Source organism: Camponotus vicinus, unplaced genomic scaffold (genome assembly GCF_025532165.1).
Source record: "Camponotus vicinus isolate PSW18456_S1 unplaced genomic scaffold, iyCamVici1.0 SCAF_6, whole genome shotgun sequence".
In the NCBI taxonomy this organism is placed as follows: Eukaryota; Metazoa; Arthropoda; class Insecta; order Hymenoptera; family Formicidae; genus Camponotus; species Camponotus vicinus.
The window spans coordinates 17,696,079-17,716,947 of NW_028141978.1; the positions used below are offsets into that span (position 1 = coordinate 17,696,079).

General features: G+C 34.5%; 1 pseudogene across 1 annotated transcript in view; it reads left to right on the plus strand.

Moving 5' to 3' along the window:
• Positions 1-20,080, plus strand: part of LOC145972934 (uncharacterized) — a 65,034-nt pseudogene extending 44,954 nt beyond the window's left edge. Inside the window, exons 2-7 of the transcript XR_014439319.1 lie at positions 17,885-18,150; positions 18,365-18,418; positions 18,631-18,744; positions 18,859-19,115; positions 19,296-19,404; positions 19,598-20,080. The product of XR_014439319.1 is annotated as an uncharacterized LOC145972934 (transcript). The remainder of the gene's footprint in view (positions 1-17,884; positions 18,151-18,364; positions 18,419-18,630; positions 18,745-18,858; positions 19,116-19,295; positions 19,405-19,597) is intronic.
• The last annotated feature ends 789 nt before the right edge of the window (positions 20,081-20,869 follow it).

A 20,869-nucleotide genomic window follows, 5' to 3' on the forward strand; every position in this document is an offset into this window, starting at 1 on the left:
TTAACAAAAAGTTGAAAATTTGGAAAAAAAAATTATTTTGTACATAAAGGACGACATGAGAAGTTAAACATATGAATATTTAATCTGATGATGTCATGATTTTAATGAAATTAGAATAAATTTCTAGTTTTCGTTAAATTTTATTTTTTCATCGATAACATGTGTAATACCAGGTCGGACCTGGAAGTGTACATTAGATTAAAAAAAGATCCAGGTCCGACCTGGCAATAGCCAAAGGTCCTGGAAATATACAATATATTATGTAAAAGATTCCTGCAACATCCCTTAGACATATATATATATATATATATATATATATATATATATATATACAGGGTGTTTCCGGGTTAAATGGCCAAACTTAAAATATAAAATTGGGACTTCAAAACAAGCAAAAATTTCCTCTGGAAGTTTACTCGCAAACGCTTCGTTCAAGAGATATCGACTTGTTAAGTTATAGAACCACAGGAATGAATAATATCGAAATAATCTAGGTTTATCTTTTTTATTGCTTTTTTTATTGCTTTACAGTAACCAAAATTTATAATTATTAAATATACGATATCAGCATATTCACTATTCGAATATGTACGAGGCATATTGTACTACTTTACTCCACGAAAGTATTCAATGAACTAACAATTACTTGGTACACTGCGCGAAATCGATTCTGTTTGTAAAAAACAGAAACCTATGAATGACCTTCAATCTTCAAAACAAAGACAAAACAGAAATATTTCGGTATTATTCATTCCTATGGTTCTGTAACTTAACAAGTCGATATCTCTTGAACGAAGCGTTTGCGAGTAAACTTCCAGAGGAAATTTTTGCTTGTTTTGAGGTCCCAAATTTATATTTTAAGTTTGGCCATTTAACCCGGGAACACCCTGTATATATATATATATATATATATATATATATACACAGTGTGATCCAGAACAAACGTTTGTCTTTAAAAAAATAAATTGTCGAGTCTATTCTAAGACGATTTTCCCTTTACCAAAATTGTCTACGAGGCTTAGTTTTTAAATTATTAAATAAAATAGTTTGCGAATTACGGAACGAGTACAAGAGGTAGACAGGGACGGCGCAACTCACCGTCCGATACAGGCGATGATGTGGGGCGCTCGACGCGATCAGCTGATTGCTGCACACGATGAGTGTAACAATCAGTGTGTGTGTGTGTGTGGTGTATTTATACACGCGTATCCACACATGCACCATACTCTCTCTCTTTCTCTCTCTCTCTCTCCCTCTTTCTCTCTCACTCTCTCACTCACTCACTCACTTATTCTTACCTTAATAATGAGATTCTTCATACTGCTGATAAATAGCAGTGCCCAGTGTGTTGCACGATAATAATCGTCGTCGACGAGACGTCGTTTCTTCGACACGCAGTCTAACACATCGTCAAATAAGCGAAGTTTTTTCTTTCATCACTTTCGACACTTTTACAAATTTACTCGCGCACTTAATCACTCACGATTGATAAAAGGAGGAATTTACCAATGGTTACGGTACGAATTTAATAAACGGTTAACGCATTTAATTATTAATTACACACTCGATTAAAGAAACGCGTTAACAGAACGCGATACTCGATGCAAAGCGCGCGACGCGACGACCGACGACAAGCAGGTCAGGTTAGTACTAGCGCGTAATGCTACACGTTTATGTTTGGCAGCGCTAGAGGCGCTAGTACTAATCTGACCTGCTTGTCGTCGGTCGTCGCGTCGCGCGCTTTGCATCGAGTATCGTTCTGTTAACGCGTTTCGTTAATCGAGTGTGTAATTAATAATTAAATGCGTTAACCGTTTATAAATTCGTACCGTAACCGTTGGTAAATTCCTCCTTTTATCAATCGTGAGTGATTAAATGCGCGAGTAAATTTGTAAAAGTGTCGAAAGTGATGAAAGAAAAAACTTCGCTTATTTGACGATGTGTTAGACTGCGTGTCGAAGAAACGACGTCTCGTCGACAACGATTATTATCGTGCAACACACTGGGCACTGCTATTTATCAGCAGTATGAAGAATCTCATTATTAAGGTAAGAATAAGTGAGTGAGTGAGTGAGAGAGTGAGAGAGAAAGAGGGAGAGAGAGAGAGAAAGAGAAAGAGAAAGAGAGAGAGTACGGTGCATGTGTGGATACGCGTGTATAAATACACTACACACACACACACACACACACACACACACACACACACACACACACACACACACACACACACACTGATTGTTACACTCATCGTGTGCAGCAATCAGCTGATCGCGTCGAGCGCCCCACATGATCGCCTGTATCGGACGGTGAGTTGCGCCGTCCCTATCTACCTCTTGTACTCGTTCCGTAATTCGCAAACTATTTTATTTAATAATTTAAAAACTAAGCCTCGTAGACAATTTTGGTAAAGGGAAAATCGTCTTAGAATAGACTCGACAATTTATTTTTTTAAAGACAAACGTTTGTTCTGGATCACCCTGTATATATATATATATCGAGATTTACACTAAAAATAGCTATATACAATATATAGAAATTTATTCATAATATGACTATACTTGAAAATAAGATATTTTTTACCAGACTATTAATAAATAATTTATATATTTAAAGAGAAAGAAAGTTTGATGTTATTTTCAATATAAATCCTACACATTTCTTAAGAATAAAAGTTCTAAATAATAAAGATGTATATATATATGTATATATATATATATATATATACACACGTGCGTGTGTGTGTATACACGTATGTATATACGTATGTATGTACGTATGTATGTTGTGACGTTGCCGTCCCGACGCGCGTCCACCCGCCCCGGAAATCTTGACGGGGCGCGAGCCGAGCGGCCGCGCCAGGAAAAAGATTGCGAGAGCCGTATCGAGATCTCCGGAGCCACTATCCTTTTTCGCGCTAGTATTAATTTACTTTTTTTTTGTATCATTTTTGTACGACGGGCAACCCGCCGGAGGGAAACCGGAAGAGGCCCAAGAGGAATCAGCCGATACGACATTTCCTACCTCCGATGGGAGAACGGGGAAGGCGCCGGAGGAACAGGGTAGCACAGAATCGCGGGTGGATTTAGCCCCCTGCAAATAACGGAGGGAAAACAGCCAAGAAACAGCTGTCTTGAGCCGAAATAACCGGACCGGATCGGCGCCACCCTCCAAGGACGGAGGACAAAGGACCGGCATCCGGAAGATCGCGGATAACAGGGTCACCAAGATTCGGAATTTTAAATTATCGGGGCCGTTCCGGCCCCCGATACGGCGTTGTCGCGGGGCGCAGTAATACATCGCGTGTCGCGGCGCTATTGGCTGCAAATCCGCGCACCCCTGCGCGCAGAATTGACGCCGCTATCGACCCTGGATCGCGAGATCCAGGGAATCATTCTGGTGCGGGCGCTCTCAGCTTGTAGTCGTTTTGCTAAACGTATCGTGTCGTACATAGTGTGTTGTCGCCGAGTAGATCAAGCCGAGAGGACGAGACCGAGGATCATCCCCTGTCTACGGGAGCGAGTATCGGTGAGGTTGCCCATCGCTATTTTGTAAGCCACGTACGCGATTCCGTCCGCGGACCGGCCGCTCTGTCGCCGTCGCCATTTTGTGTCTCGTTGTCGCTCGGGCATTGTACCGAGCTCGCGATTTTCGTGTATTTCGGGCGACCGGAGACAAGCGACCGAGGCATCAAGGACGATCGTAACGTAGGCCGTAGATGATAAGGAACCGTTCGTCTCTCTCCGGGATTCGGGGTGTCGTAAAACGCGTAGTGACCGGCTCTCGCATATCGACCACGTGCGCGGTAAATCGCGGGGAATGCGTTCGCTATCCGTGCTGTCGAAAAGAGTTGTCGAAACCGCGTAAGACATCCCCGCAATCGATCTCCGGGCAATTTTCGTCTGCAATTAGCGTCTATGTGAGCGTGTGACCGTATGCGTGTGACGACGTGGCAAAAGTCGTGCTGTCCTTGTCGCTCTTGATACTAGTAGGAATCGCGTTTATTGCGTGGTATTTGTCGTACGTTTGAGTGTGTCGCGGTGCATAATAGATTGAGAAAGTGTCGAAATTCGAGGGTTTCGCGTAGATAGAAAGCGTTACGCCGAAAAGAAGCGAAGCGACGTCCGACGATCGAATTCCGAGCGAATCGATCGCGCTCGTCGCGGGCGACAATTTCTCATCTTCGCAGATTTCGGGATTGCTCTCGCTCAAATGTTCAGCCTCTTTTCAAACTTATTGCTGTCGACTAAGTGAGCGAGCGAAAGAATAAAGCCTAAAGATCGGGAAAATTGAGTCGTTAATGAGACTGTCGAAATTTCCGTTACGATCTCGAAACGCCGTTCGGTTTCGCAAAGTCCGGCCATAAAAACGGGCCTGGCGGATGACAAATATCCCAGCTTTCTTATGATCTCGATCTCGTATTATTATTGTTATCACCGCTGTCGAAGAAGTATCTGTTGTACGTTATTTCCAATTTTCGAATTTATGTTAACCGCAGTTATAGTTCGTTAATTCTGATCTGCTAATTATTGTCATTATTATTTCTTTCTGGGATTCACTATTTCTTTTCCTTTATATTCTTATTTTTATTATATTTCTATTCTTGAATAAATTTGTTACATTTTCTTTTCTATTAAATTCGCGTAACTTATTTGAGTGTTCGTTTGTCGTGAGCGTTAAATCCCGTTGTGTTCGTCAATTTTCGTAATCACCGACCGCCTCGCATAAAATAATTCAATATCCTTTTCAACGGACCCTGCCCCTCTACCGTTAGGTGAGCTAGTCGGCCCGTGGCGAAACAGGCTAATGTTTTTCGCGTTATTCTGACGATTTTGCGAATTGATACGTGAAAGACCGTATCTGGCGCCCATCTTCGAGATTTCGAGACGGCCTTCGCTTCGCCGCGGCTCGCGCGAGAACACCCTCCATCTTAGTTCCTCCGAGCGCGAGTATCTCTATCCGCCTTGTGTTTTTTTTTTTGACGGCGTTTTCGCTCCCCCTTTCACATCCTCCCCTCCAACATCCGAGGAGGATTGAAAAATTAAAAATAAAAAGCGTCGCAATGTATAAAAGCAATGCGAGAGTTACGTGAGGAAGCGAGAAGGACGAGTAAAATAATAATAAGAGCGAACGAGATAGAAATAGCACGAGCAACGAGGACTCGAGCTCGAGAATCGGATTTTTCTTGCGCGCTATTATTTTCCTCTCGCTCGCATCTATTACTGTCTCGCTCGCTCCTATTACTGTCTCGCTCACTCCTATTACTGTCTCGCTCGCTCCTATTATTGTCTCGCTCGTTCTTGTTACTGTTTCGCTCGCTCTCAATTCTTGGATCCGCTTATCTTTCCGAGCTGTCTATCACGATTGTCAAGTGTGACAAAGAAAGTAAGACCATGAGTAGAGAGCGAGCGAGATGACCTATCATCAAAGAGTTTCGAAGTCTCTTACAATCGGTTTCTTCGCTTCCTCTATCCATTCGCAATTCACGAAAATGTAAACATCTTATAAAATAAAAATTGAAACTTTTATTTTTAATTTTATCGGTTTGAAAGTAATTTTAATGAATTAATGAGATTTTTGCGATTAAAATGACATCAAACACGACGTAAATCGTAATTTTTAATTAATCTGATAATAAATATTTTATTATAATTATATATTTAATTAAATTTATGCGATTTATATCGTGTTTGGTCTTATTTTAATCGCAAAATTCTCATTATTCTATTAAAATTACTTTCAAATGAATAAAAAATGCATTTTATTTTTTGACATATATTCGTGAATATTATAAATGAAGTCTCATGTAAGAAACTTCGGAATCTGCGGCATCGGGAATTTTTTCGTTATTTATAATAATATACGACTTTAAATTGCCATAAAATAAAAACTAAAACTTTTATATTTTGTTTGATCTTTTTTGATTGAAAGGGATTAACGAAATTCTTGCGTTTAAAGTGACATCGAACACAATATAATTCGGATAACTTTTACTTATTATTATACATATAAGTAAAAGAATGTTTCTAATTGAAAATTATTTGAATAAAATGTTGGGTTTAATGTGATTTTACAATTAGTCGTAAAAATCATATTAATTATAAAATTATGTTCAGTAAGATAAATTAAGTAATATAAAAATTTTAGTTTCTAATACATTTTCAATGTTATCAATTGTGGCGTTCACATGACGTCTCCTGGTCTAAATATGTTCAATATAATTAATATTAAATGGTCTATATATTGTGCACACACACAGTGAAACAATTTATTTTACTTTATTATATGTACACGGTGTCCCATTTTAAACAACGACCTCAAATATCTCCCGAATAATACGTTTTACAGAAAAATGTTTCAGACAAAAGTTGTATGGTTTCGAGGGGGTCATAAGATGGTACCATTGGTTTGACCTTGAAGAGTCATTTGAAGGTCACGTGAAGGTCACTTCAATTTTTTTAAATGGAACACCCTATATATTTTTGCACATTCTTGTAGCTCATCTCGAGAGTTTTCCAAAACACTAATTAAGTTAGTTTTCCTTAAGTACTTTCCGAGTTATGAGGCTTGAAATAATTTCTTAATTTTACATAAACCGTAAAATATCTTGTAAAATATTCATATTTTGATTATCTTACCTTAATACTTTTATGTACAAAATAATGAGAGAAATCGATTGGTGTAAAGACACATAATTGTTTCGAAGAAAAAATATGTAATTTGCAATTACCAATTACATATTTTTTCTCAAAAACAACTGTGTTTTCTTTACACCAATCGATTCCTCTTATTATTTTGTACATAATAGTATTAAGGTAAGATAGTCGGAAAATGAATATTTTACAATATATTTTACGGTTTATGTAAAATTAAGAAATTATTTCAAGCCTCATAACTCAAAAAGTACTTAACGAAAAGGTACTTAATTATAGTGTTTTGGAAAGCCCTCGAGATAAGCTACAGGAATGTGCAAAAATATATAGGGTGTTCCATTTAAAAAAATTGAAGTGACCTTCACGTGACCTTCAAATGACTCTTCAAGGTCAAACCAATGATACCATCTTATGGCCCCCTCGAAACCAAACAACTTTTGTCTGAAACATTTTTCTCTCCCGGGCTTGGTTTTCGAGTTATTCTCCATTAAAGGTTAAAATGGTCCACCCTGTATAATGTAATGTATATAATGTATATAATGTATATGTATATAATGTAATGTATATAATGTATATGTATATAATGTAAAAATATATATAAATTGTATTGTATAGGTGTATTTATTATAACAAAACAGAGAGAAAGAGAGACAAATATTTTATATTTATTATAGAATAAAAATGCATACATATAAAAAACTTATTTTCATATAGAGAACCGAGAACCAAAAAAGTAAAAATGACATGAGCGAATGAAAGAATATCATACCGAGCAAATAAACAGAGAGAGAGAGAGAGAGAGTGAGAGAAACGTAACATGTGTAATCGTGTATGTGTGAAGCATGAAGCTGAGCGATATGTAATGAGCGAGAAATTAAAAAGAGACAGAATGAGCATATGATCGAGAAAACGAAAGAAAAAATACGAGAGGGAATGTAATAATAATAATGCATATATATAAATTATTGTCACACGCATGAAAGAGGGAAAGAGAAAATACGATTTTGTCTGTCCTTGTCGATAAAAGTTTAGATGGCAGTGCCATCTATCATGCTATCCGTCAACTAATTTTGTTTGGTTTTACTCTTTTGATATCGATACTGTATACGCACGCACGTACACTAAACAGTTCGATCATTAATCTTTTTATACAAGCTTCTGTTACGTCCAGACCCTGGAATGGATGGGTCGTATGGAAGGACGCAACTTACTTACCCCGTGACACACTTTATTCGGGCGTGTGTATGGATCGGGTCGAACGAATGTGAAGGGCCTGACACAGGTCAGCGACCGAAGGTCTCTTTAACGCTGCGTTTTTAAGCCTATTCGTTCGGTGGTCCCTTTTCGGCAAAGGAATTTAATCCTTGTTACGCGGGATGGGACCTAGTGCGATCTCAGGATTTAGGGAAGAGAAAATTAAATAATTAAATTAAATTTAAATAATTAAATTATACATTAAATTAAAAATACATATATTATAAAAAAAAATAATGAAAGAAAAATACATCTTAGCAGTTGTAGGTATGCGTGAGTGGGTATCTGTGTGTGTATGTATATATTCTCGCGGGTGTTACAATCATTCGGAGGTCATCAGTCAGAATATACAGGGAAGAATTTACGTTAAGAATTAAATTCTGACTGATTAATACAATATACATATAATTAATATAATATAAGAAATAAAACAAAATAAAAAGTGAATGTGTAATAAAAATATGAATAACGCTTACTCATTAAGGGAAGTATAGAATTCGTCGCTTGCGCGAATATATATGTGTTATAGTTAGAATTAAAATTTTCTAAATTCGCTGAAACACAGGTCTAAATTAAAATACAATAATAAAATTAAGATAAGAGATTCGCCAAGTCTAAGTTCGAAAATTATTCATCTATTTCAACGGCTTCTCCCAAAAGTAATGATAATTCAAAGGAAAATAATATGAAGAGAAAGGAAAAGATAATAATAATAATATGAGGATGGGAAATTGAAAGAAAACGAAAGGGAATCAAGAAAAAAATAGAAATGAAAAGATATATATATATATATATATATATATATATATATATATATACAGGGTGAGCCATTTTAATTAACGCACGCAATTATTTCGGAAACAAAGCATTTTAGAGAAAAATGTTTCAGACAAAAGTTGTTTGGTTTCGAGGGGGCCATAAGATGGTATCATTGGTTTGACCTTGAAGAGTTATTTGAAGGTCACATGAAGGTCACCTTCAATTTCTTAAATGGAACCTACTATTTGTCATTGCATATTCTTGTAGCTTATCTCGATAGCTTTCCAAAACACTATAATTAAGTACCTTTTCGTTAAGTACTTTTTGAGTTATGAGGCTTGAAATAATTTATTAATTTTACATAAACCGTAAAATATCTTGTAAAATATTCATTTTTCGATTATCTTACCTTAATACTTTTACGTACAAAATAATGAGAGAAATCAACTGGTGTAAAAAAAACACATAGTTGTTTTGAAGAAAAAATATGTAATTTGCAATTAACAATTCCATATTTTTTCTTAAAAACAACTATGTGTTTTCTTTACACCAATTGATTCCTCTCATTATTTTGTACGTAAAAGTATTAAGGTAAGATAATCGAAAAATGAATATTTTACAAGATATTTTACGGTTTATGTAAAATTAATAAATTATTTCAAGCCTCATAACTCAAAAAGTACTTAACAAAAAAGTACTTAATTATAGTGTTTTGGAAAGCTCTCGAGATAAGCTACAAGAATATGCAATGACAAATAGCAGGTTCCATTTAAGAAATTGAAGCTGACCTTCATGTGACCTTCAAATAACTCTTCAAGATCAAACCAATGGTACCATCTTATGGCCCCCTCGAAACCATAAAACTTTTGTCTGAAACATTTTTCTCTAAAATGCTTTGTTTCCGAAATAACTGCGTGCGTTAATTAAAATGGCTCACCCTGTATAAAGAAGGGCTGAAACGAGATATAAAGATAGAAAACAATATAAATTCTCGCTAAATAAATCAGAAAGAGCTAATAAAGAGAAATAAGGAATTGTTCGCGAACCACCTAGCGGAGATTCTAGGCGAACGGGGAATCGTCCATGAATCGCCTTGTGGAGATTCTAGACGAACGAGAAATCATTCGTGAATCGCCTTGAGGAGATTCTAGATGAACAGGGAATCGTTCGTGAATCGCCTTGTGGAGATTCTAGACGAACGAGAAATCGTTCGTGAATCGCCTTGAGGAGATTCTAGACGAACAGGGAATCGTTCGTGAATCGCCTTGTGGAGATTCTAGACGAACGAGAAATCGTTTGTGAACCGCCCTGAGGAGATTCTAGACGAACAGGGAATGATGAGGAAGATGATTAGGAAGAGGTGAGACAAGGATTGATTGATTGATAGTAATTAGTAAAAATTTAATGGTTATTAAACCGTTTGAAATTATTTGTCAGACATAGATTTTAAAATATGAGATAGTAAGATATGGGAAAGGGAGAAAATAAAAATTACTCAATTTTACTCACAACTCGTTGGCATCACAAAAATGAGTGCATTGATGAAATTGCAATGGCTGAGGTCGGAGGTTTATAACATGAAGAGCTGGGTAATGGAGATGTTCATCAGAAAATTCACACGATGCACAATTAAATGTTAACAAAATCATTTTCACTGTGATAAAACAGATTAATAACTCAATTGCATAATGCAAGAAAAGAGGATCCCCGAGGCTATATAATTTTAAAATTGAATGACTGAATCTTGACTGGAACTGTGAACTGAACTGTCAACTGCACTGCTGCTCGTCGGAAGAATTAGGATACTGAACTGTCAACTGTAGTGTTAATAGCGCGCGTCGCGTCTTGCGCTTGCATTTTAAAATTATTACTCCTCCTCCTTACTGGATGGTGGGAATCTTTTGTAATAATTTTAATACTCCCTTCTTAAGGACAAGGAGGCTGATTTTTGGGAGGAGAGGCGTTTCTTAAGATTTTTATTGGTTAAGCCCTTTGGCTCGAGACTTAGCTCCATCCAGTAGAGAGTGGGAGTAAGTTGATTAGCTTATCGTTCTTGATGATTTAACGATTCGGAGAACGCTTGAGGGTGGCCTGTCGAACGAGCGCACGTGCACTATCAATTTCAAGAATATTGCTGTATGTTTAGATTTTGACAATCTTCCTGAGAACCAGATCTTTATTTTAAAAATTCTTTAGATAGAGCGGCTTCGAACATAAAGCCGTACCAATAGATACGGGACAGTTGGAGTTTCTTATAACAACTTTTCGTCTTATAATTCACGAATTTATTTAGAGTTCCGTTAGCGCTATCTCGACTGGCCATTCTCTGAATTAGATTTGTTAAAGTTTAGTGGCGATACACGCGGGTTAGGTTGCGTTCTTCTACGCGTTATCTTTATTTCTAAGAAGAATCGCTTTACATTCCAAATGCAAGTCGATCCTTGATTTCTTTCTTCCACGAAATCGTTTCGAGGAAAGAAAAGAATCGTGGAGTCCACCGGACGTAACACTTCTAAGATCATTTCTTTTACTTCTGTATTATTCTTTCATGTTATCCCAAGTAAGAGCGCTGTGTCTTTTACACAGACAAACTGCAAAACTTATATATTAAAGCAATATTGTTACGACCTGATGCAAGAAGTCGGTAACACGACTGTAATTAACACAATTATAAGTAACTTTTCTTGGTTTTTTGTATGAAGTTATAGGGCCCGCACTTCGTTATTCTTAGTACTTTAATTGTGGAAAAGGATTTATCGATCTGTGTAGCCAATAAAAAGATTAATGATCGAACTGATTCTTCGCATCTTATCGGTAAAAAAGTCAACTTTAGGATCCCCTTAAACAACTTGGAAAGATAAGCGGACCCGAGAATCGAGAGCGAGACCGAGTAGAGAGTGAGCGAGATGACCTATCATCAAAGAGTTCCGAAGTCTCTCATAATCGGCTCCCTCGCTTTCTCTATCCATTCGCAATTCACGAGAATGTAAACATCTTATAAAATAAAAATTAAAACTTTTATTTTTTATTTTATCGATTTGAAAATAACTTTAATGAATTAATGAGATTTTTGCGATTAAAATGACATCAAACACGATATATATCGAATAATTTTTAATGTCTAATAATAAAAATTTTGCTTACATTTAACTGTCCGATTTATATCGAGTTTGATGTCATTTTAATCGCAAAATTCTCATTATTTCATTAAAATTATTTTCAAAACAAATAAAATGCATTTTATTTTTTATAGTAAGATGACATATATTCGTGAAATGTTATAGAGAAAGGGAATCTCGCGTAAGAGATTTCGGAACTCTTTTTACGATACATCATCTCGCTTGCTCTATTCGTTCTCGCTCTCGTTTTCAATGATATCGGGAATTTTTTCGTTACTTATAATAATTTACAACTTTAAATATCCACAAAATAAGAACTAAAATTTTTATATTTTATTTAATCTTTTTGAAAGTAATTAAAATAGATTAATGAAATTTTTATGTTTAAAATGACATCAAGCATGACATAATTCGGATAAGTTTTGCTTATTGTTAGATAAGTAAAAGAATTATATCTAATCGAAAATTATTCGAATGACAAATGTTAGGTTGTTAATATGATTATTTTATATTTTTTTGCAAGAATCTCGTTAACTTTAAAATTATCCATAACATAAACTATTAAGAAAAATATAAAAAAATTTAGTTTCCATATATTCAATATTATATTTATTTTTAAAAGAGTTATATATATATATATATGTGGTGGTTCATTAATCTTTCCTCCGCCGACATTCCGGGAGAGGTCCAAGGCCTGTTACAACTAGGGGATAATTTTTGCTTACCAATTGGAAGTAATGAAAAGGCAATAGTTGAAATGGTCAAAAATATCGAACATAACATTAGAAGGCTTCCGATTGGTGATCAAATTACTATCAGGAACCGCTCTGCCCCAATAATTAATAAGATAGCTGGCCACTCTTTTGGTGTGTCGGAGGAGGATGAGACACTTATTCGCGCGGCAAACTTTACAAAAAAATTCCTACGGGAAAATCCCAACGTTATTTTTACAAGAGCGGATAAGGGAAATATCAGGGTTGCCCTTGACAGGGAAATTTATTTAAAAAAGATGACAGATATGTTTAGTGACGAAAGCACCTATTTGATTTTAAGTAAAAATCCGATTAGAAAAATGATTAATGGTCTCCATGAGTTGCTAGTGAGATGGAAAAATCATAACTACATTTCCGATATGACTTACAAGCGTTTGAACTGCACTGATGGTGTGTTACCGAGAGCCTATGGATTATCAAAAATTCATAAACCGAACTGCCCATTTAGGGTGATTGTCTCCTCAATCAACACTCCCCTATACCAATTAGCTGCATTTTTATATAACATCATCTATGACGCTATCCCCAGGGCACATAGTCATGTTGCCAATAGCTTTGAATTAGTCAAAAAACTATCAGGTGTACAGTTAAATGACCACTTTAAATTACTATCATTGGATGTTGTTTCTCTTTTTACTAACATCCCATTAGATTTAGCGTTGGATAGCGTCTCAGAGAGATGGTGTTTAATAAAAGAAAAGTGTAGCATTCCCCGCGACGAATTCTTGACTGCAGTTCGGTTTATATTAAATTCTACTTTCTTCACTTTTAATGGAAAAATATACCAACAAACATTCGGAACTCTCATGGGCTCTCCCCTATCCCCCATCATTGCCAATATCACTCTGCAAGATTTGGAAAATAAAGCAATTGGACGAGTTCCCTTCAATCTACTATTCTATTATAGGTATGTGGATGATATAGCTTTGGCGGCTCCCTCTTCTATGTTCAATAAGGTCTTGGGTATCTTCAACTCTTTTCACCCAAGGCTTCAGTTCACATTGGAAGAGGGAGTTGATAATAAACTTAATTTTCTTGATGTTACGATAATCGTGAACAATAATTTAATTGAATTCGATTGGTATCACAAACCTACTTTTTCCGGGAGATATCTAAATTATAAGTCGAATCATCCACTATGCCATAAGAGGGGAACAATCGTAGGATTGGTGGATCGTGCCTTTTTATTATCGCATCCGAGATTCCATCAAAAAAACTTTGAGCTGATAGTCGGCGTCCTCTTGAACAATATCCTCTATTTTACATTTTCCATGTAATACGAGAGCGTCTGAAGTTGCTATTGGCCTTGAATCGGACAGGCTTGGAGCCCGACGAGGACCACCCTGAGAAAAGACCCTCTTCATATTTTACAATCCCATACATTCCAACGTTTTCGGAACAATTTAAGCGAGTTCTTCGTAATCATGACACAGGAGTTTCTTATTTTGGCTTAAATAAACTTCATAATTTTGTCAAGGTTCATAAAGACATAATGCCAAAAGATTCGTGTAACAATGTAGTGTATAAAGTCTCGTGCAATGATTGCGATGCGTCATATGTCGGCCAAACTAGCAGACAGTTAAAAAAACGAATTTCTGAACACCGAAATCACATTCGACGAAATACGTCACAACCTTCGGTTATAACTAATCACAGACTGGAATTCGGTCATGATTTTAATTGGGAAGAATCTGAGATTTTGGACAGGGAGTCCTCGTTGGAAAAGGCTTGTCTCTGAAATGCTGTTTATCAAGCGCCAAAAAAATAGCTTGAACTTGCAGAGTGATACAGAGGGCTTGCATCATACATTTGCGACGATAATCGATAATTTATCGAAAATATAAGGCGTTCGTTCATGCGTCGGTATGTTTGTTATCGTTGAGTTAACTGCGCATGTCCTTGGTTGAGTCCATGTTTACGTCCTGACAACCGAGGACATATTTATACAGTTCGTCATCGAATCTCGAATCGACATGAGGCGCACAGCGGTATACTATATTATTAAATTGTAAAAAGCGCGGAATCTAGTGAGCCATGCTTCTAACTATTAATTTAAGCAAAAAAGCTTATTCACGTGTAATATCATTCGGTATTTATTTTATTATTTTTACTCGATTTGTTAGATCTGCTGTGACGTCGCATAGCATAACTATAGTATATTTAGTTGATTGTTGGAAGCAGAGCGCTTACTAGACCTCCGCGGGATGTAATTTAGCGTCACCTACGCGTCGAAAACAAATTCGTTTAATGTAACGCGCTCACACTATCTGTAATGTATATTGTTAACATCGCGCTGAAGAAGGATCAAAAGATGATCCGAAACGTTCGCTTTTTGTTATTATAATGTGTTTTTTAATAAACTAATATTGAAAAAAGAAAGAAGTGTTGTTGCTTCTCTGCGCTCCAACTACCGTGCGTTGGCTCTTATGCCATTTTCTTTTTAATTTTTTGATTACTTGAGCCAAATCTCTAATTATTAAATATATACAGGGTGACCCATTTTAACTTAGGCAGCCAAATAACTCGAAAAATAAGCAAGATAGAGAAAAATGTTTTAGACAAAAGTTGTATGGTTTCGAGGGGGCCATAAGATGGTATCATTGGTTTGACCTTGAAGAGTCATTTGAAGGTCACGTGAAGGTCACTTCAATTTTTTTAAATGGAACATCCTATATATTTTTGTACATTCTTGTAGCTCATCTCGAGAGCTTTCCAAAACACTATAATTAAGTACATTTTCGTTAAGTACTTTTTGAGTTATGAGGCTTGAAATAATTTCTTAATTTTACATAAACCGTAAAATATCTTGTAAAATATTCATTTTTCGATTACCTTACCTTAATAGTTTTATGTACAAAATAATGAGAGGAATCAATTGGTGTAAAGAAAACACATAGTTGTTTCGAAGAAAAAATATGTAATTTGCAATTAACAATTCCATATTTTTTCTTAAAAACAACTATGTGTTTTCTTTACACCAATTGATTCCTCTCATTATTTTGTACATAAAAGTATTAAGGTAAGATAATCGAAAAATGAATATTTTACAAGATATTTTACGGTTTATGTAAAATTAAGAAATTATTTCAAGCATCATAACTCAAAAAGTACTTAACGGAAAGGTACTTAATTATAGTGTTTTGGAAAGCTCTCGAAATAAGCTACAAGAATGTACAAAAATATATAGGGTATTCCATTTAAAAAAATTGAAGTGACCTTCACGTGACCTTCAAATGACTCTTCAAGGTCAAACCAATGATACCATCTTATGGCCCCCACGAAACCATACAACTTTTGTCTAAAACATTTTTCTCTATCTTGCTTATTTTTCGAGTTATTTGGCTGCCTAAGTTAAAATGGGTCACCCTGTATATATATATATATATATATATATATATATATATATATATATATATATATATATGTTGCGTATCAAATGTAGTGTTCAAAACGTGTGATATCTCCTGGAAATTGTCTATAATTGTCTTTTTTCTAGGACTGTTTTTTAACAAATAAAATTTAATTTACTGAATTTTGTATAATTTTTATCTCCCTCTTTTCTATTTTTTATTACGAAAATAAAATATCCTAAACAATGTATATTACATGAATTTATTTTATTAATAGCATATATTGATGTTTATAATATATGCTTGAATGGAAAAGAGAAATCGCGCTAACGAAGTATATTATTAATTACGTCTATATGCGAGACGTATTTCTGGTCTATAAATTGTGGATGTAGCACGGACATGAACCAATCGACTGTTTTATCGGCACCTAAAAGTAGATGTGGCCATGTAGTTCCAAGTGACGTAAAATGGATGTACGCACCGCTAGTGCACGACGTAGGAAAAGCGTTCCCTGAAAAATGGCAGCGTGGCCCCTCTCAGGCTTCTCTCTGGTATAGCTACAGACTTCTATATAATATACTAGATTGCGAGCTCTTTATATACCCAGTGAGAAAGCTAATATCAATTCGATGTCGAATCGATATCAATACCGTCAGAATATATCAATGTGCCATAGAATGCAAACATCAACGAATTTTTAAATTTCGATCTTTTCTCGATATATGTCTGTAAGATTTATATTTTAAAATATAATTAAGAGTCGCTTCAAACATTTTTTTACTCGAATTTATGAATATTTTTGAACGTAACTAAGCTAATTTTTCAAAAATTGTTATAATTAGTACTAAAGCTTGTAAAACCAATTATATTTTAAAATATAAATCTTACAGAGATATATCGAGAAAAGATCGAAATTTGAAAATTCGTTGATGTTTGCGTTCTATGTGGCATATTGATATATTCTGACGGTATTGATATCGATTCGACATCGAATTGATATTAGCTTTCTCACTGGGTACTAGAGCACTAAAAACGTAGGTATTCTCGTCCGCCATTTTTCTTCCAACCGTATGTGAAGGTTAGGTATGTTTTGTATACGTCAAACGTCAATAATCTATACAGTCTCGAGGTTATAAACACATCGTGTCTTCGTTTCATCGTCGCATAAAGTTCTAAAGCGTCGTCTACAATAGGTGGAGTAAGCGTGGTGTAAGAAGTAAGAGTAGGAGTAAAAGAGCTATTTCTGGTTTAAGAGAGCTGGAGTAAGGGCGTAAGCAAAATGAATTATTTTTATTTCTTACGCCTACTCTTACTCTTACGCTTACACTCGACCAATCAGAACGCAGGAGGAAAACTCAGGAAGGTTAGAACATGAACACGGGAAGATCGCTCGAAAACGTCGTTAATTGCAAATGTGTTTTGCTATTGTAATTGCTCGATCCCACGCTTTTTTCACGTTTGACTGTCGGGACGGCAACGTCACAGACTATAGCATTACTCCACCGTATTGTAGATTGAGTCAGCGTAAACAGCTTACGCCGAAAACGTTACTCCTACTCTTACTTCTTACGCCAAGCTTACTCCACTTATTGTAGACGACGCTTAATGGTGCTTTCGCAGTATTACGGTTGGTTCACTTAGCGCTACGAGATGCTGGCTGTGTTCCAAAATTCACTGCCAGCGCTGCCAACGCTACAAACTGCGTTCCAAAATTCATGGCAGCACGCTACGGCAGTGCTGTGAGAGAACAATTGACTGCGTTCAGCAGGAAAAGCTGTTTTGCAACTGTTGTAAAATTCGTGAGCCTGATTGGTGTATGCTCTTAATTTTGACTGAATCTAAGAGCATACACCAATCAGATTCATGAATTTTACAACAGTTGCAAAGCAGCTTTTTCTGCTGAACGCAGCTAATGGCCGCATTCAGCGGACTCAACCGCTAAGTAGCAATCGAACATGATTGGTTTCTACTTTCAGGTCCGACCAATCAGCGTCGAATTACATCGGAAAATCTAGTAATGTTGCCCAACTGTTGAGTCTGCTGAATGCGGCCAATGACGTCATTGATTTTGTCGTCACTTCCTGCTGCAGCTACTGCGGCTGGAAAGGTGAGGCAGTTACAATATTTAAGATGGCGGAAACCATGGACGGTGCCATGGAGGAGTTCACTCTCATCGACGCAGAAAATAACGAAGAATATAAAATTTTAATATCGATTACAGATGCTGCAAGAGCAAGAAATGGTATATTTACAACTTTTGTAATATATGCATTCATTTTACAAATATTTCGGAATAGAAATTAATACATAACCTATTTGCTTATAGTTTGATTCGTTAATTTATCTATTATTCTTGAATGCCCAAATAGTGACATTATCATTATTTATTATAATGTACATATTATATTATTTACTATAACATTCATATTATACTATTTTATTTTGTAATTTTTCAGATAATGAATTTACTTATTCATTATTGCGTCAAGCAAAAAAATACGCAAATAAAGGTACGCATATGGAATTGCAAAATGTCATACAAACAGATAATCAACAGATATCAAACAAACAAATTATTTTGATGTTTAATTTATTAATTTAACTATTTGAAATTGTCCATTTGTCATGCTGTATGTTCATAATATTGTATAATATTATGAACATACAGCATAAGAAATGGACAATTTCAAATAGTCAAATTAATAAATTATATATTTTATAGAAGATACATTTACAGATACAGATGCAAGATATGATGAAGTGAGACATGATGAAACAGAGGTGCAACGCAAACCTGATGATACTGCAGACTGCAGTACTGAAATCGGTACAAAAGGTAAAAATTAAAAAAATAATTTTCAAACAAAAGAACATATGTATTATATTTTATCTGTTTAATATTATATTCTATATCTGTTTAACATTTTATATTCTATTTTTATCTCTTTAGATCAACATATATGGACATGAGCTGAAACGTTGTTACTAATTAATTTATATAAGGAGCATATGGAAATGTTCAATAATCCAAAAATTACAGCCAAGCAATGTTGGAACAATATTTCAAAAAAAATAGGAGAAGCAGGACATCAAATATCACCAATAAAATGTTCCACCAAATTTCAGTGTTTAAAAAGAACGTATAAATCTGTTACTGATCATAATAAAAAGTCAGGAAATAATAGGAAAAAATGGGAATATTATGAGGTATATTATTAATTAGAAGTATTATACAATTTATATCAAATATAATTATTTAATTAAGATTTAAGTGTAAATTGCTATTTTGCAAAGACAATTTATTAATCAGAAAGCAATATTTTTTTTTGCTTGAAATTTTCATAATTATTTATTAAGTATACATGTAGAAAAATTTTTTTTATACAGGTTATGCATGAGATATTTGGAACCAAACCTTGGATTGCTCCAATAGCGACAGCTGGGAGTAATATTAATACTATAAGTGAAGATACAGAAAACGATCCAATAAAACCAGGTACTTTATTATAAAACATTATGATTACATATATTGTGTATAATAAATATTTTATTTTTTAAACATAATTATAGAATCTATAATGTGAAATATCTGCACTTATTTACATTTTTTTATTACATTTTCCAATTATGTAGGCATTATTACTTTTTTCTAATTATTAATTTTTTTAAATTATCTTTTTTATTTGCAGTACCAAAGAAACGAAAAATTAACAACATAGTAGAGGATTATTTTGAAAAATCTTTAAAATTTAGAAAGGAAAAAGAAGACAATCTTGAAAAAAGACATAAAGAAAGAATGACTCGTTTAGGTAACATAGAAAATTTAATTACAGAAATGCTAAAAAAATAATATGACTATTATTAATGAGACTAAATAAGACTATTATTTATTATATACAAAATACATAAGTACAAAATTACATAAGTTATTGTATATGTTATTGTTATTGTTATTTGTTATTGTTTTTGTTAGTTATTGTTAATTATATGTACAATTTATTGGAAACGAATGTGTAGTGTATAGTAATCTTATGTTATCTTATTATTTATTTTTATATTATAGTATTATAAGCAATGCAAATAATAATCGTTAGAGCTATAGAAATGAGAAGGGATAATATAAAAGGCAATAATATTCCATAATTTTATAAAAATTTATTAAAATCTATTAAAAATTTTCATTTTGCAAATAATATACAATTGCATTACGTTTTTCAATACCTTCTTCTCTTAAAGCTTCAGGTGCATTTTCGACATGTTGATTTTGTACAGGTTGATTTTGTTGCACAATAATTGGGATATCAAAATGATCATTACGGATTAGACATATGTTATGTAAAATGCAACAAGCACAAATATATTTTGGTATTAAGTCAATTCTTCTCATAGGTAATATATCTAAAAGACTTCGAAATCTTCCTTTTAATAAGCCTATTGTTCTCTCAACCATCATCCTGGCTTGAGATAAACAGGTATTATACTGAACTTGTGCGTTTGTCAAATGTCCATTATCTTTACCATATATCAATACCATCATATATTTTTGGATACTATATGCGGCATCACCTAATAAATGGCTATTTTCGGGAAAATTTTGTGCAGTACACATATTTTCAAAAGCAGATAATCTAAACACTCTCATATCGTGTACAGATCCAACCTGTCCTGTATAAACATGAGTGATTTTCAATTCATGATCGCATATTATCTGGAAAAAAATATAATTATTACTGTTATGTATAGAATCTTAAAAATTCTTTACAAAAATATCTTTAATATCTTCATAGAAATACCTGTAACTGTATGGAATGGTAACCCTTTCTATATATAAGCATCAGGATGCAATTTTGGTGCTGCAATTTTTATGTGAGTTCCGTCTATTGCTCCTATCACTTTTGGAAATTTATATTTGTTTTTAATATGTGTCCAAATTTCTTCACTTCTTCTACTATCTGGCCATG